The 18,702-nt window shown below is 40.3% G+C and overlaps 1 protein-coding gene across 2 annotated transcripts in view; it reads left to right on the forward strand.

The window, feature by feature from the left end:
* atxn1a (ataxin 1a) overlaps positions 1–18,702 on the forward strand; it is a 110,450-nt gene that overhangs the window by 54,289 nt on the left and 37,459 nt on the right. For both annotated transcript variants that reach the window (XM_053491795.1, XM_053491797.1), the window contains exon 3: positions 15,636–15,748. The gene's annotated coding sequence lies outside the window, so the exon portion shown is untranslated. The remainder of the gene's footprint in view (positions 1–15,635; positions 15,749–18,702) is intronic.

Below are 18,702 nucleotides of genomic sequence, written 5' to 3' on the forward strand. Positions count from 1 at the left end.
AATCTTGTTTAGGAATGTTTTATGTATCCTGCATGATGTCTGGGAAGCAACATGTAAAAAGGGAGCAGTCGTCTTTAGAGCCCTCTGCTGGCTGTGAAGGGAATTGCATCAGGAATTCTACAGTGAATAATGTGTAGGAAACTGCTAGCTTTTTAGGAAAAAGAGACCGAGCGGAGTAGCTTTGCATTTCTACCTCATTTTCAGACTTTATTTAATTTTTATTTTTAGTTAATTTCCTTTTAATATAGTCATTTGCCAGTTCCTCCACACTTCTCACCTGGCACGCAGCACTAGCAAGCAGCACTAGCAACGCTAAAATGCTAACATGAGCTTCTTACATGGCAGTGTAAAGCCACTACATCGTTTTAAACTGCGCCTCATGCTACATCACAGCCAGACTGTATACAATCAGAGAGGAAGTGCCAGACTTTTGGGATTAAAACTTATCCGTTTCTAAACACCACTTGCATGTTACAGGAACTCCTCTGAACAATCCCGATCTAGCTCCAAGGCTGTTCCACATGTTTGCGCCATTAACGGAGTTCTGGGGGGGCCAGGCATGATCCGATTATGGCTAGTACGGAGAAAACTTTCTACTTTGATGCTATCCAAGCACTAACGAAATGCTGGGATTAGTGTAGGTAGCAGGGGATTATATAGAGAAATAAAGTGCATTCTGCACAATCAAAAGTCCTGGTTTGACTTGAACACCCTTTGTAGAAACCTGATATGGGGAGAATATATATATATATATATATATATATATATATATATATATATATATATAATGCAGAAAATTATTTAAATCTGATTGTGGAAAAGAAAAGCCACTAAACATTACGATAATTTCGAACTATTACGATATCTGTCGAATTTGATAAAAAGCAAGCGGGTGTGACTTTTGGTAAAGGTTTCTGATATTGATAGTGTTGTTATTTTTGCGTCAGTCATTATCATACACGGCCTGAATTAAAAGGTGAGTAGAGATTATGACTCAGGTGTTCTACTGTACAAACAAGCTGCTGAAGCTCCATTTTTTTAGCCTGACTCATGATAATGGTCATCTGAGGGTTGAGGATTGCACAGTGAGAGAACCCGGGGGAAAATTCAGTGTAGTCGTGTTTAGTGTTGCTAACCGTGCAACTTTTTTGTTAGATCTGATGACTTGATTAAAAAAATACAATCCAGTGACTGTCTTGTGCTCAATGTTCCTCATCAGGAGTTGATGGAGCAGGTTTTGTTTGCAGTCACTGATGACCATTGTTCTCAAACACCCAATCAATTATCATCTTCATTCCCATGAATCATTTACTGATCACCGTTGCTTTCTAGCAACCGATCTCTGATCACCTCCGTTTCCAGCAAACTAACACTAATCACTGTTGTTTATCTTCATTGCTTACGTCTTGCGCCGCTTCATTTAAAACACTCTTTGGTGCACTTTAATGATCTCTTTACTCAGCTGCAAGGTTTTATTTGTCTTTTGGAAACACTCCAAGAGTTCCTTATGTAAGAAATATATGTACATTCATTCATTCATTCCTTATTCATCTTCTATGCTACTTATCCTGTACAGTGTTCACAGGGAGCCTGGAGCCTGGAGCCTATCCCAGGAGACTTTCGGCACGTGATTGGGTACACCATGGACATGGTGCCAATCCATTGCACACACATATAAACACATTACTGGCAATAAGGTAATGGCCGTTAACCTAATCTGCATGTCTATGAGCTATGGGAGGAAACCAGAGTTCCTGGAGGAGACTCACCAAGCACGGGTAGAACATGAAGTACTGAACACAGACCTAAGGTGGGAATCGAACCCTTGACCCTGGAGGTGTGAGGTCACAGTGCTAACCAAGACACCACTATGCATGTACCTTATAATATGCAAATTATTTTATGACATCATCCAGAACAGGAGTGGCCAGGCAGTTGAGGCTGATCGAAGGGTTGGATTTGATCGAAGGGTCGGGGTGCCACCGCCAGGTTACCACTTTTGCATCCTCAGTGCCGGTTCTAAGCCATAGACATACTGTAATGTGTAGGATAACTACAGCAGGAAGAGCATCCTGAATAAAACCTGTGCGTATACCATGCGGATGTCCTGATGTAGCGACCTGGAGAGAGAGAAATACAGGGGGGGGGCATGGGTTATGACATCATCCTGGGATGTGTAGTTACTTTAGGAGCATGCATTAGCCCAGGTTCCTTTGTGTGAGCAGTCTGCGTGAGCTGATGTGTTGCATTTTACTCTTTTACTTAAACATGGCCAGCGATACTTAGGATAGCACTAATATATGCATGCACATGCTCAAGCTTGCATGCTACACACACACACACACACACACACAGACTCAGGGAGTGTAATTAATCCTCCTGCTGTGTCAGGCTGTGACTCATCACACACATACGGCAAGCCTCGCTTTGCTAGAGTACACACAATCCTGCTTAACAGCTTCTACACACACACACACACACAGCTTTGCTGCTTTGATAACACGGGAGGGAGCGTAGTGATACACTCACCACACATTCATGCATGTACACTGGAAATGTTTGCCCCTCCCACACACACACACACACACACACACACACACACACACACACACACAAATAGGCTTTGTGTGAAATGTCCTGGGTATGTAAATGAGTTGGGTGTGAGTGCGCAGCTCCAATGCAAATGTTATAAAGACCTCAACCATGAAGATTATAAATAGTCGCACACTGTGTAGCTCGGTAAACTACGCTTAAACTCTTGAAGCCGGTGTCGACCCTCGAATAAAAGATTATTCCCGCACAACATAACATAACATCTTTACCGATCTGATCGAAGCTCCGGCTCCCTCTACAGGCTGAAACTTCAGCGTGGTGTGTTAGTGTGTTTCGACCTTTTAACTGTTAGCTCTCCCAAATCCAGGAGCAGCTATAAATACAGGGACGTCTCACGTCTGTCCGGCTTTCTGAATAATGGACAGACAGTAAGGCCCTCTTTTAACCCAGGCGAAACACTGTAGTTACAGCAAAGCCTCAGTCTATGAGAAGACAAGTACTGTGTGTGTGTGTGTGTGTGTGTGTGAGGCGGCTGAAGCAATGCCTACTCACGAGCAGCTAAAAAGGCTAAAAGACTAAAAGGCTGTGCCCCATCAGTCCCTCTAGTGAGGGCTAAATTCTACACAGATCTCTTGATGGAAGTTTAAACCAATTTCAATTAACGTTAAATAAATGTATAACTGTGTATAAATTATTGTTCTGCTTGTCATTCAAGCAAATCAGAAGGTCTTGTGTGCTGATGTCTCATCTCCGATATGTCACGTTTATGTTTATTTCTTATCCACTCTCTCGGTTTTGGTTAACGACAGGGTTAATAAAGCATGAGATTACATCGTTACCAAGGAAATGTCTCAAATAATGAGCGCGGCTTCGTCAGGCATCCGCGCACTCCAGCGAAAGCTGTGTTTTGTGCCTGAGCGTCTGTTCTGTTGGCGGCGTTGGGCCACGGGACGCCCCCGGTACAATTTTTAACAAATGTCATTGCTTAGTGTCTGGCTCCGAGTGAGATGTCAGACTGTTAAAGATTTTTTATTTTTTTCTTCCCTTCATCATTCTGTGCTTTGAGGTTTTCCCCCTGGATATACACAGGGACATGTATCACAGACACCAGAGCTTATTCCTAGAAAGTACGGAGTCTGTATGGAGACCAGTTTCTAGTAATGTCATGTGATTCCCGAATGCATTTTGTGATTATATTTCTTTGCAGACAGACGGATTTGAGTTTACAACCCGCTAGGCATTCGTGAACATCCCTGCATTTGTGTGTGGATTCTCATGACGTGCGTCGATTCATAAATTCTTTTTCCTCAAAAGAATTCCCTGCAGCCTATCAGACGTCTCCTGCTATTTCAGCCAGTCACATGAACAATAATTTGAGGGTATGATTGAAGCTGACCACATTGTGTTACAGCTGTGGGAATGAACCACGAGTTTCTACCGTATACCTCAATGGAAGGAACAGATTTAGTAACGTTAACATGGCCTCTACTAAAGTGCACAGGTACATGAGAAGCACATTACAGCCGAGCACGATTACACCCATTACACACATCCGTGAGTGTGGGAAATGCACAGACCTAACGCAATGTAGTCACATCGAGTCATAGTCTTGAATCAGCGCATCATGTTTTCAGCAATGATGGGAAAGATAGGAAAAAAACAAAACAAGAAAAAAGACTGCGTGTTTGGGTTTATTTTATCACGAACCTGGGAATTGAAAAGGTTTCACTCTTTTGCTCTTTTATGGGAAATTTCTCCACAAGTTCTTCTCAGGTTTTTCTTGAACGCCCCTTGGATGTTCTTTAAAAAATATTGACATTTACAGAAGACTCCAAGCACAGTATGGGGTCGAGACACTTAGCAGCAGTATAACACATCACTTACAGTATAACACAACATCCTGTGAATGACATCTCAGAGCCCACTGCAGGCCTTTTCTTTGAACAATAACAAGAAAAATGGCCCCCTGGTTTGGTCATCCTGTTTTTGCATGAATGCACAACCTTATGGTGCACACCGCACCACTTTCCAAGCCATTTCCACATGTTTGGACCATTAAATGAGTTCCTGGGAGGCTAGGGTTTCGGACATGAAGCTGGCAGTCTTAGGTCTCATGGCTTAGGTGTACTGAGAAACGTTTCAAACCAAGCACTAGAGGAGCACTAGTGGGGCGCTTGGATGAATGCATTAGTGTAGCAAGGGAATACACAGAGAGAAATGAAGTTTTGACTTTTAACTTATAACTTACTCACTCACTCATTATCCACACTGTTCCATCCTGTATTCAGGGTCGCGGGGGCCTGGACCCTAACCCAGGAGACTTAGGGCACGAGGTGGGGTACACCCTGGATATGGTCCCAATCCATCGCGGGGCACACACACATACACACACACTCACACTCACATTCACACACTACGGGCAATTCGGGAACACCAGTTAGCGTACTCTGCATGTCTTTGGGCTGTGGGAGGAAACCGGAGTACCCGGAGGAAACCCACCAAGCACAGGGTGGGGAGAACATGCAAACTTGATGCACACAGAGACAGGAATCAAGCTTAACTCATAACTACTGTATGTTTCATTATTTTGCTCAATCACTTGAACGCCCCTTGTACTTTTTCCTAATAACATTTCTAGATTTTCCTTACTACCAAAATGGCAGCCAAACAGCTGGTGTGGTATTTAACATATGTATCTATAGTTTCCTGTTTTTACACCTTGCCAACAATTACAATTACAATAATATTTGTTTTGATTGCCCTGCCCTCCAAAGCATAAAGGCATTCATTGAGGTGTAAAGCCTCTCCGCACTTCCTGTAACCTCCTCAGGATATTTGTCTAGTGTGTGTGTGTGTGTGTGTGTGTGTGTGTGTGTGTGATGTGAGGTAAGTAGCTTGTTTTGGCTTTGACTTCTTAATCATGTTTGTGTCTGCTCTCAACAGACCACTGCAACGCCAGCTTGCACTCCGTAACCACGTAACCAGATCTTTATGTGACTGAGTTACCAGGCAACTTGGTGTCCCAGCAATGATCTAACACTTTAGCACTGACTTTCATTCACTGGCTGTCCTGATTCTCAGTGCACATGTGGAATTTAATCAGTAATACGCTGCTGTATACACTTTAAAAGCCTTTCAACGTTTCGAACACATGTGACTTATACTGTAGAAGACATATGAGATATACGTAGAATAATGTCCCATAACGGACAGTCCACCACTATGTTGTTACTTTTTTCCTTCCCTTTGTTCGTTCTTTCCTTCATTCTTTTGATGCCGTCTTTCAGGCTCTGTTTATCCAGCCCATATCTCAGATCACTCATTGTAAAGTATGTGTCTAATCATTAATTACAGTATGACTATTCGTTTAAGAGAGAGACGACTTTCATCTGTAATTTGTTGTTGTTTTCCAGACACTGCTGTAGATGTGTCTGGATCAGGACACTGTGTGATTCAGGAAGGCCTTACAAACTCATCGCTGGAACGATGCACTCAGATTTTACTTGCTTGTTTTAGGATGACATTGTGGCCTAAAGAACAGCGCCACCTGCCTGTCTGTAACAGAACTGCAGTGTATAAACACTGTGTGCAGAGTTTGACAGCTGATTGACAGTGTTTGGTGGACTCTTTGTCCTCATCACTCTCTCTCTCTCTTTTGCTCTCTCTCTCTATCTGTGCCTGCTTTTTTGTTTTCATACACCCCGGCCTTTCCATCTTGATCAGTTTCTGTTCTCTCTACATGCATGTGCCTGTTCTCAGGCTTAAAGCAACAGCATATCAAATTTACACAGTGATTAGCCGCACCATTACGATGTCTTATGTTTGTTTCTTCAATCTTACATAATAGGATTTTAGTTAATTGTTGGCTAGCTAAAGGACTCCTGTGAGAACTCACTTACTCTCACTCATCGTCCATACCGCTTTATTCTGTATTGAGGGTCGCGGGGACCTGGAGCCTATCCCAGGAGGCTTAGGGCACCAGGCAGGGTACACCCTGGACAGGGTGCCAATACTAAAGCAGCTATCTTGGATAATCCTGCAGAAGTCAACCCCTTGTTCTGCCTCCTCAAGTGTGAGCTCTGAATTTAAGCGAGCGCCTCGAGTGGTTAAAGTAAGGGATGGAAAACCGATTTCCAAAAAAGCATTTTACAACAATGGCGTATCGTAATGTACACCTATGATCTGAATGGCTTTGTATGATTGCCGGACAATAGTGTTGGTCAACCCAGCCTCAGAGGTTGTTCCAGTACGCCGTGGTAACTCGAGAGACACGCCGCTATCCGCTTACTGCTGCTTTTGTCTTGATTGTTATGCTAGCACAAGCCAGGGGACGTGGCTATCTCTGCATCGAAGTGATGCCACGGAGACAATGAGGGGAGATCAGAGCAGAGCATAGTGCTGAATAAAGCTTCTCCAGGTCACATGGTCTGAGCAGGTCCAGAAAAGATCCACATATTATTATTACAGCTGTTTAGTCTTTAGACGGGGAAAGTATATGTGTGATTTTCTCTCCCCTAAGTGTTGTTTCAGCTTAGCGTCACTGAGGAACAGAGAGGCGGTATAGAATACTAATTACGTTTGAAGATTACCAGTTCCACGGTGGTGTAGTGGTTAGCACCTCCAGGGTCCGGGTTCGATTCCCAGCCAGGCTCGAATACAGGATAAAGCGGTATAGAAGATGAGTGAGTGATTACCAGTTCCTTATGCTTGCTTTGATTACCTTCTCGTAACAAAATGTCATAGAAGAGGAATTATAAACACCACACATCCAGTGGAAAAAGCTGTACCATTAAAGAATACTTTAAATGTATAATGTATGAGACAGATGTACAGTGTCAGTATGTACAGTCATTTCTCTTTATATAATCATGAAGGATGCACAGCTCATGTCCTGGCCTGCTAGTTGGATTTGCTCGTCTGTGCTGTATAATGGATTTTCCCTTGCTGTCCAACACACACACACAAACACACATACATACACGCTGGAAGGTTGTAGTCATCAGGTTTTGGCTAAGAAGATGAGCTCACGCCTCGGCCCAGAGCGACTCGTCTATTGATCTTGTCTTTAAGAGCTGTTGTAGTAATGATGTCATCTCCAACCACTCCCTCACCGACACACTTAGAGTCTGACCTTGAGTGGGAAGTGTGTGTATGTGTTTATGAGTGTGTGCACGCACGCGCTTGAGCAGGTATTCAGCTCTTTGTGAGCACTAAACACAAAGGAGTAAATGTCCTTGGAAGTATTGGGTAGTGCCAGAAGTCCTTGAAATCACCCGGTCCTCACAAAATAAAGGATGTGATGCCTTTTTTTTCTTTTTTCTTTTGATGCGTAATGCTAAACGAGCCATAAAGGTTTCCTGCTGGGACTAAATTTAAAGTAAGATGTGAATCAATTTCAGCAATAAATGTCTGAGAAAGGTCCTCACAAATATGGTAAAACATGGGTGTGTATGTGTGTGTGTGTGTGTGTGTGTGTAATAGGAGAGAGATGGGAAGATTATACAAATGAATGTAGGACCACACACATGCGCACACACACACACACACACTTTTTGTCAGAAAGGAGAGGAGTTAAGTAGGGATTACTGGTATGAAGATAAATGACAACATATTCCAGTGTTTTACACTATAAACATTTTTATAACTGCACACTACTGATTATGTAGAATTTCAGTCAGACCAGCTAGGAAGAAGGCTATGTTTACATTACCAGCCTAATGTGTGACAGATCAGATTTTTTTGTCCTGATCGGATCTGAGCCACTTTCGTATGTGACCCTAAATCAGATATGTTGTATATATCCAGATGTGGTCATGTGACTTGAATCGTATCAATGGTTTAAAATGCATGAGCGTTTGCATGAATTCATGACATGTTTCAATCCAGATGGTCAAGCAAAGATGTTTTGATGTGTTTCAGGGGACAGATTAGAGTCAGATAAAAGCCACTTGTATTTAGGGATGTGAAGCATTTTGACATGCAAATCTGATCTGACCAAAAAATCTGAATGGAACAATGTGGCTTGTAATGTGAACGTAGCCTAAGAATCAGGATTTCCTCAGCGGTTTTATATGCTGACATGGCTGCTTTCCTTAATGTTTGAACATGTCAGTATCATTACATCTCCTAGCTTATTCATCGGCTTTATCTTCCAGTTCGGTCTGTTCTTCATAAAGCCTTTAATAATGCATCCAATTTCATTTCCCTAGTATATCAAATAGAGTTAATTGTGATTTGTTGTTGGATTTACATATTTGGGAGATAAATATATTCGAACGTTTAATTATTTACATGCATTACATATTACAGATTTAAAAGGAAAAAAAAAGCTCTTAAATTTCTTTTTATGTTTATTAACTTGTTACAAATCTCAAAGGGCTCTTGGGTTACACTGACATGTGGCTTGTACCACAGTATGGAGCAGTATGGACCTCTGCTTGACTTTGTAGTTGTAGAAATGAACAGTGGCAGGACGTTCTTATTTTATTTCAACAAATGTTAACCTTCTGAAAGTCCTCATTCAAAAGTGATTGGATAGGGTGCCAATCCATCGCAGGGCACACACACACATACACACAAATTTACACACTCATTCACACACTACGGGCAATTTGGGAACACCAGTTAGCCTAATCTGCAGGTTTTTGGACTGTTGGAGGAAACTGGAGGCCCCGGAGGAAACCCACCAAACACGGGGAGAACATGCAAACTCCATGCGCACAGAGACGGGAATCGAACCCGGACCCTGGAGGTGCAAGGCCGCAGTGCATAAATCGAGCTGCTTCATAAAAAATAAAGTGTGTATCCATAGATCTATCTATTATAAGATATAAAACGTGCAATGATTGGGGTGGTAATGAAGGAATGGTAATATGGTGCAATTGAAAATACATATAAAATCCTTGGTTCCCCATGGAACAACAGAAAGCATATCGCCCATTTCTAGTATTAAAGCTTTTGGGCTAGATTCAGGTATTTAGCATGGATTTTGAAATGAATTTGGGCTGGAAATCTATGTCAAATCCACAATGGTTAATGATATACTAAGAGATGAGCTGCTAAACAGTAAGCTACGTGTTGGCAACTCTCAGCTGACTATTATTGAGTTGTTCACTTAATAGCAGCCTATAGCATGAGTCAATCATGATAGCCGCTTGACCTAATTTTATTTAAGGCTATTAGTTTCGGTTTTAACATTGGCCTGCCTCGACAAATATGGTTAAGATTTAGTTTGGGGCTGGTGAAAATGAAATGCCAGAAATGAAACAGCTACTGTGCTTACTCTGTCCAAACCCACAAAATAATGTAGTGAATAGGATGTCAGAGCAGGTTCTAATTGATGGATATAGTGTTTTGTTTAGTTGTTTGTGGTTTTGGATGTCGACCCTTGCACTGTCTTGGTCAATCACTCACAAACATACATACAAAAGAGAGAGAGAGAGTTGTATCTGGGCCAGCATAGAGGGCAGCAGGCCAACATGGAGTGATGAAGAGAAATAGAAGAATGTTTAATATCAAATTATAAGCTGTTTAGGAGAGCTCAGTTGTGAGGCCATCTCTCTTCTTTGCCTGTTAGTCACTGCTGCCCCAGTCAGCCTCCTTTATCTCTCTATTTCCTTCTCTCTCTCTCTTTTTCTTGGCCCCAGTGGAAGAGTAAACAGTATAGCATTGTAATGTTTACCAAATGCTGTACATGCTCAGTATAACACTTGAGATTGCGTCTCAGAAGAGGAAGAAAATGTCAGAAATGAACTTCTCAAACTCGTTATTATCACTTCCCTCTCAACCATTATTGTATGTACAGTAACAAAAAAATTACTGATCAGCCATAATATTACAACACAAAACATTATGCACAGTATTGTGAAGGTTCCCCGTGTGACTCCTGGGCAGCACTGGCTGCAAAACCTCTGTGGGTCTGCTGTGGTGTCTGTCACCAGGATGTTAGTGGTGGATCCTTTGGGTTCTGTGGGCTGTGATCCCCATGGATCAGACTTGTTTATCGGATGCATTCCAGAGATGCTTAGTCAGATTGAGATCTGAGGAGTTTGGAGGCTGGATTAACAATTAGAGCTTATGTATTTGGACAGTGAAATTTATTCTAACACAGTAATGCTTTATGTCTGTCCATTCATCCATATATTTTCCATGATGCTTGTCATGTGTAGGGTCATAGGGGGCTTGCACTCTATCCTAGGGAGATTGGGTCGCAGGGCAGGGGACACCCTAATCAAACACAACAGGCAATTTAGAAACAGTCAGCCTGCAGTGCATGTCTGTTGACTGTGGAAGGAACCTGAAGTACAGGGAGGAAACCCAACACACTGTACAAGCTCCACACTCATAGACTGGAGGTGAGATCAGGGTCACTGTAATAACTGAGCCACTTTTGTAATGTCAGTGCACTTTTATCGCTACAGGTAAGAAAGCGTATCTATTTTTATTTCCTTTTTATCTAGTATGCATTACGTTTTTCAAATTCGTTTCAAGCTATTTCCTAGTAGTTCCTAATTTGATCTAAAAGAGTGAGCTGCTTTGTGTGAGGAGTAGACAACCTCCTTCTGGGCTTTCTAATGTATTTGTTAGACAGAGCTCTCGTTCCGTTTCAGACCATATGCGGAAAAGATACAATAAGAGCGACTACACGTTAATGTACAGTATGTAGCGAGGCGGTAACACAGCAGTCTGCGGCAGGTTTGTGTGTCTGATAGAAGGGAGAGACTGAGATGGGCTTTTATACAATACTCTGGAGAAACACTGATTTCACTTTTCACCTGTTTGTCTTACATTTTTATAAAATGGGGTCTAGGTCCGCTGGGGATGGACTCAAAAAGCATGGACTCGAATCCTCCAATTTATTCATAATTATATATTAATTATGCTTATAATTATTAGAATCTTTTAACAGGTTTCTCGAACTGGATCTATGCTTCACTTCTTTACCAAAAGGCATACATACCATTTACACTGATATACACTAATACTAATATATTTATATGATAAATAAAATTAATATTAATAAAATGTGCTTATTTTGTACATGCTGTACTGTATATATTGCTCAGGTTTATGTGCTCAGGTCACCTTGACCAGGAAAAAGGGGTTACTAAATCTTACTATATATATATATATATATATATATATATATATATATATATAATATATATATATATATATATATACTATATATATATATATATATATTATTATATTATTTTATGATCTCAAGTTTTATTTTACTTTTAGTTTATGTAATAGTACTGTAGATGCAACAGATTTATACAGTAGTAGTGAGCATATGGGAATCACAAGGGATTATTGGCACGATACCTACCTGTAGATGCAGACTCGATTACTATTATGATATCTATTCTATGTGTCATGATTTTGTATACTTTTTTAAAAACTTTTAGAAACAATTCTTACCAAAACTACTTTTCCCCACTCAGATACATTCATTTATTCATCGTCTATACCACTTTATCCTGTGTACAGGGTCACTGGGGCCTGGAGCCTAACACACACACACACACACACGTATATTAATGTAAAATCATTTAAAAAATCTATTTGGTGTCAGTGTAGCGATACAAAAGAATCAGACTTAAAGGAATAGATTTTTCTCTAGTTCTCTACTAATTACTATTCAAAAGCATTTAATACAAAACCTTTAATCATAATTCACATACAATCATGAAAGGAGCGTGATGGCTTCAGTGTGAGACAGGCGTCAGGTCTGCACTTAGTTTGTCATCCACACATGCAGCTGTGCTTACTTATTTAGATGATGATTAAAAGTGTGTGTGTTTGTGTGTGTGTGTGTGTGTGTGTAGGAGGGGGGCCTAATTCACCTAGCTTGGAGCATGCACTGTAAATGCTTGCGTGGATTTTTATAATTTTTTTGCACTAGCTTGTTTTCTTCACAGTTGATTTCACGAGAGCAATGTGAATATGAGTGATGTGGTGACGTCGTGCGGTCTTGCTCCATTCCATTCTATTTCATTTCTCTCATCGAACCCTTGAGATAAAAAAGTGGAGTGGATGGGTGGAAATTGCTCTTAATTAATAGTCAGTATTTTTACACATGATTACACTGCAAGCCCCCTGGTCTGCCCATATATTTGAGCCAGAGAAGATGTTCCTTCAGTCTGGAAGCTCTTACTGTAAAAACCTTTTGCCCTTACAGTGATTGTAAACGTGTGCACCCGGAGCGTGGTAGACTGTAGGGAGTGAGGAGCAGAGCCAGACTCTTGGGGATGTTGTAGACATTTCTGAGGTATGTTACTGTGGCTTGATGAGTTGCTGAATGCCTGGAAATTACAACAAAAAAAGTACCCAAGAGTCAGGCATTTTTCTGGCCGGGCCATCTGTCAGATGCCGGACCACAGCTGAGGGAGCAGCAAGCAAGCTGCCGTGAGACCTCCACACAAGAGGAGAATGAGCAGAAAGCTCAGGAATGCCTGCAAGTATTGTACATGTAGCAGCCTGCAAGAAAAAAAAACAAGTTAAATTGTAATTTTACACAGAAAAGGAACTTCTCTTTATCCGAGGAAAAAGTGCTTATCCGAGAAAAGTTTAGGAGTTGAAAAGTACTTCTGTAATACTTTTCTTTTTTCTTTTTTTTTTTTTTGCTAGCCAACTGTAAGACTGCTATTATTCTTCCACTTCCTGTAAGGCTTAACATGACTATATGACATGTCTATATTCAAACTGACAATTACCAAAGTGCCCTCGGGCTCGGAGCTATGCGACAGTGTGGTGAAGACTCGTATGAAATGTGCTTCGCTTGCAGGAGATTATAGCATTTGAGAGAATCACTGTAGCGTAGGAAAAATCTACATATTTCATACAAATTATGTATATCGTATGAACAATACAGTAAATAAATCAAATGAAATGAATCATTAAGATCCCAAATTATTCAAATCAAGGTGATTGCGTTCTCAGAGAGGCGTAAGTGAGACACTTAATGTTGATTGTTCTTTTAAGCTTTGAATACAGTGTTGTAGAATTACTGACTGTGAAGTTTTGCGGTAACTATTACTTACTGTAAGTAGTACTGCGCAAAAGTGTTAAGCCACCCCTCATTTCTTCATATTTTGTTTCCAAAGACTTTCTTGTATTTTTAATATATATCCTTAAGGAATAGTTCTCCAGGCTTCCTGAAGGACTTTCTGGCTCTCATTCTCAGTCCAGTCCCTGTACTTGAGCAGACAAATACATAATTTAAGCATTAAATATATATATATATATATATATATATATATATATATATATATATATATATATATATCTAACTCATGGCATGAACCAGTGAGAGACAGGTGCAGATGATCAGGCCGGTGATTAATGTACTGGTGATGCAGATGAACAGACGAGAGGGGAAATGAGGTTGCTGCTGAGGTTGTTGAATGAACAACTGATTTTTAAATTGTGTCTTTAGGGATTTTACAGTCTGTGGAATTAAAACATTTGTTCCCATTTCTCCAATTTAATCTGCGTCATTGAATGTAATTAAATATAAAAACAAAAATGAGGGGTGACTCAATACTTAGCTTAAAGGTCCCCTATTTCACCGTTTCTTTGGCCATTTAACACGCGTCTCAGAGCTCCCCAAAAGAGTGTCTGTTAATGCATCAGCAGAAATACCCTCAGAAAATGCACTTTTTCATACCTCCAATGATCCCTGTCTCACTCCACCTCTAAATGTGCTATTAAAGCGGGATTTTTATTTTAAGCGTTTAAAACTGTTTAAAAAAAAACAATTTTGCTTAATAGGTTCCCTTTAAACTTTGAAGCCAAAGCAAAAAGGGAAAGTCTTTGCTCTTTTTTGCCTTGTGTTAATTAGTGATTTATTTTATTAAACAGCTTTGTTATACTGTCTTTAGAGTGGACACCAAAGAAATCCTTAAATGCAAAGATTTGGGCACTTTTTTTTCTTTTCTTTTTTTTTATTCCCTTATTATTAAATTGCAAATATTGGGTAAACCATTATTATATGTGTGGAAAATTCACTCCAGATGTTCGAATGATTTTTAAATGGCAGTCTGTGAACACAGTTAGTGACTGGAACTAAATATTTCCGTGCGCAGTTTGTGTTTCATCAGCCATCAGCGTGTGTTTCCGACCACAGTATTGCTGTTGGATGGATATTTTTGGTTGGTGAAATGTTTTTTTTTTTTTTTTTTTTTTTTTAAACACAGCAATGACCGGTTTAAAATCACAGCAAGCTTTTCCAGCTAATAAAAATGTACCTGTGCAAGACAAAAGAAAAAAAACACATAATGGGGGTCACTTTGTAAAAGTGGATGGAGGTAAAGGAAGTGACAGATGTGCTACAGGTGCACACAGACACGCAAGAAATAAACAGCCACCTGTAATTTTAAGATAAAATGTATGCACAAAAAATATTAATAGTGATGGGAATCACCAGGAACCATGCGATTTGATATTATAAGAAGACTAAACGTTGATTAATAACACTACTACAAAAACAACTACACTTTTACCAATCAGAACATTTCTCTGCTATGTCATTATTCATGCTTAACATGTGTCAATGTCCAATGTGGGACTAATTCAAAGTGGATCATAGAGGAACTGCGATGTTTCACCAGCTCGAATACTAAAAGTTTAAAATGTAATTTAAAAAAAATCATTTTGGAATCAGTTTATTGTCCTAAAAGTATTTATGTGTCTTAAATATACAGTATTGGTCAAATGGTTGGACGCAAATTTGGATTTATTTTTGTACGTTCTAGAACAATACTGGACTTTTCCCAAAACTATGGAATAACAAATTTGGCATTTAGTGTAAGTTCTGGACTATTTTTTTGCAAGACCAGACTTTAGAATGGTTTTACAGTGTATTGTGTGCATGTGCGTGTGTGTGTGTGTGTGTGTGTGTGTGTTAAAGCCGCTGGTGTGTAACCATGTGTCCTGGAACGCCCTTGTATCATACTTGCCTGCCTAATGTCAGCTCATGCTGCTCATATGTGTGTGTGTGAGGACGATCATATTTATAGAAATTCAAATAAGTGGATTCATCAGACAAATGATGAATAATGTGCTTGTGTGTGCAGACCGAGCCGAAAGCTTGAGAACACGTGCTGTGCCAGCATTGTAAGAACCCCCATGGGCCATTTCACACACTGACGACACTGGAGTGGGACACAGGAGCTAAACCCCGAATGAGGTATGCTGGGATTTACAACACACACACAAACACATTTCCTGTATTACTATCCTTTTGGGGACCTTCCACTAACAATTATTAATGCAGATATTATGTGACACCTAATTGGAACTTTAACTTTAACCTCAGTAAACAAAACATAAACCTTTTGACTCTTTTAGTTTTTTGAATAATAAAAAAAAAAATCTTCTTTATTGGAATCACACAAAACGTCCCCACAAAGTTATTCCTAAACTTGTGTGGACATTCGGTCCCCACCAAGATCTAAAAACATGCCTACACACAACTTATGTGTCTTCTTGGCCTTTCTCTGTTTTGCACATGACTCAAATGATTGTGTGTTAAAATATTTAAAATGTGTAATGACTGATCTGACCTGCTAAGTGTGGTTCTTCTAATAAAGTGCCTTCCTGTTTATTATGTATGCATGTGCTCGATTCACGGCGAGGCGAGGCGAAGCGAGTCATGATTGGGGTTTAACGAGAGCACCATGGCAGCACGGCACTCCGTCTCCGAGTTTGTGTAAAGAGTGTGCTCGTTAGAGCGCTTACCTTGTTGGCCTCTCGTCCCGAGCTGTGATTGGTGCAGCCGCCGTGCACGTCTGCCTGGCAACAGAGCCAGTGTTTACCAAACAACGTTACGCGCTCATGAGTACAGAGCTGCACTTTTACAAAACACCTCCAGGAAAATCCAGCCGCGCACTTCCCGTGGCGAGGAAAAATGTGCTTTTATGATTCACGCGTAGTGTGTAGAGGAAAACAGACTGAGTACACTCTCTGACACGCATACAGGCTCCGACACACATACTCTGAGACTCGCACACATCAACATAACGGAGTGTGGTTGCTAAACGCTCCAGGCAAGTCCACTATCCACAGCCTGTTATCCGGTAATGTGGGATATGTGTATGCATGAAACAGTAACTCTCTAGAAACGTCCATTTAATCCATTCTTTTGCAAACACTAGAGCAAATGAAATGAGGCTTGTGCAAAGGTATTAGGCTCGGAAATCCGTATACCCTTAGGACAGAAAAGAAAAAGACTCAAATTGAAAAAAAAAATTCTCATTTATAAGAAGAGGATATTTGGAGCGCCTCAGGCACTCAGCGGTTTTCAGGTGTGTTCTCCCTGTGCTTTGCGGGTTTCTTCCAGGTAGTCCAGCTTCCCTTACAGTCCGAAGAACTCAATGGTAGGCCGACTGGCAATTCCAATTTGCCTGCAGAGTATGATTAAATATGTTGGCACCCCATCTAGGTTGGACTGTACCTCACTTTGTGCCTTAAAGCTCTATGGTTTTGGTTCCAGGCAGAATGGGAAAGGAATAAATAAAATTACTTGGTTCACTACTTTTAGTCCATTTACTAAAATCCATACATTTGTTTTGGTTAGATTGCGCAAAATTAATCAAAAAAAAAAAAAAAAAAACTCATGATGAGAAATGTGTCTAAAAATATGGTTGTGACATTGTTGACATGTGACATGTATTATTCATAAAAATCTAGCAATAAAAAAAGATATGCCAGAACTGCAAATAAGATACGTTAGCAAGTAAAATATATTAAAAATGAGCAAAAGCAAATATTTCTCTTTTTTAGATGTTAATTTTGTTTTAATATTTTTATACAGCTTTAAAACTTAAAAGTGTTTCTATTGGTGTATAATTTAACTTATTCCAACTTTTTTTTTTTTTTTTTTAGATTTAATACAAAGTTGTGTAAATTTTTCTATTTTTTTCCCCAACATTCTATTTATAATATTTTGGAAGTTTTCTTCAATTAAAGATATATTGTTAAAAAGGTCATTGTTCTTCTTCTAAATCTAGAGCTCACAGGGATGTAATTTTCATCTAACCATACAACAGAAATGGCACGAGAGGTATCATGACGCAAGCAATATGTATTACAGTGTATTTAAAGTTAATAATTAAACAATGTGCAAAAAAATAAATATTTGCATTAATGACATGCAGAATTTAATCCTTTTATTAACCACATATCTATTATTGAATGCTTTGTGCAATAATGTTGCCCAATAAGACCCTTTATTCATTTTCTATACCAAATATCGGTCATGGGGGCTTAGATCCTATCCCAGAGCCTTTGGACATGAGGCGGGGTACACCCTGAAAAGAGTGCAGGGGACACTCATTCACCCACTATGGACAATTTGGGAACTTAAATTGCCCTACTCTGCATGTCTTTGGACTGTTGGAGGGTAAACCAGCCAAACACTAGGAGAACAGGACAAGCACAGACTCGAGGCAAGAATCGAACTCTCGACCCTGGAGGTACTCGTGCTTAACCACCACGCCACCGTGATTCCCTTTTAAAAAGCAGTTTTTGTTGCTCCTCCTTTGATGTTGAGTACTTCAGGAGACAGGTTCCATAATTTCTACACAATGGTGTTTTTTCCCCGAGTCCTGGGTTAGCCCGATGCCCAACTCTCCTCCTTTCTCAGTCAGGCTTTGGGACAGCGATGACAGGGTGATTTTATATGGGCATAGGGTTAAAGGCCCAACAGTGGCAGACCGGCAGTGATTGTGCTCTTATCCACAACCCTTCCATCATCTACCCAGAGTCTCAACACGTTATCCATTTGACCAGTCATCAGATTATTATGCGTTGAATTTTTTTATAAGGCTGAGCAGCTAAGGTGGTTTAACTTTATGAGGAAATATAGACATGCTGAGCTAGTTATTACTGAATATTGGTGTTTAGTGTGTTTGGCGAGGCCTGTGTCTTGGTCATTAATCTTTGTGAGCTGTGTGATTAATTACGTGGAGTTGGAGCATTTCCTCTTCTGCTCCGTCTGGGTGTTAAGTGGTCAGGGTGAGTGAATGTCAAGGCTGCCCCCTGCTGTGTGTGGGTGTTGGGTTGTGGGGGCGGGTTTGCACCTTGGACAGAGGAAATGTTCACGAGTAATGATGTGAAGATCGCAGTATATGTCTGTAGTCT

This window comes from Clarias gariepinus, chromosome 3, assembly GCF_024256425.1.
Source record: "Clarias gariepinus isolate MV-2021 ecotype Netherlands chromosome 3, CGAR_prim_01v2, whole genome shotgun sequence".
NCBI lineage: Eukaryota > Metazoa > Chordata > Actinopteri > Siluriformes > Clariidae > Clarias > Clarias gariepinus.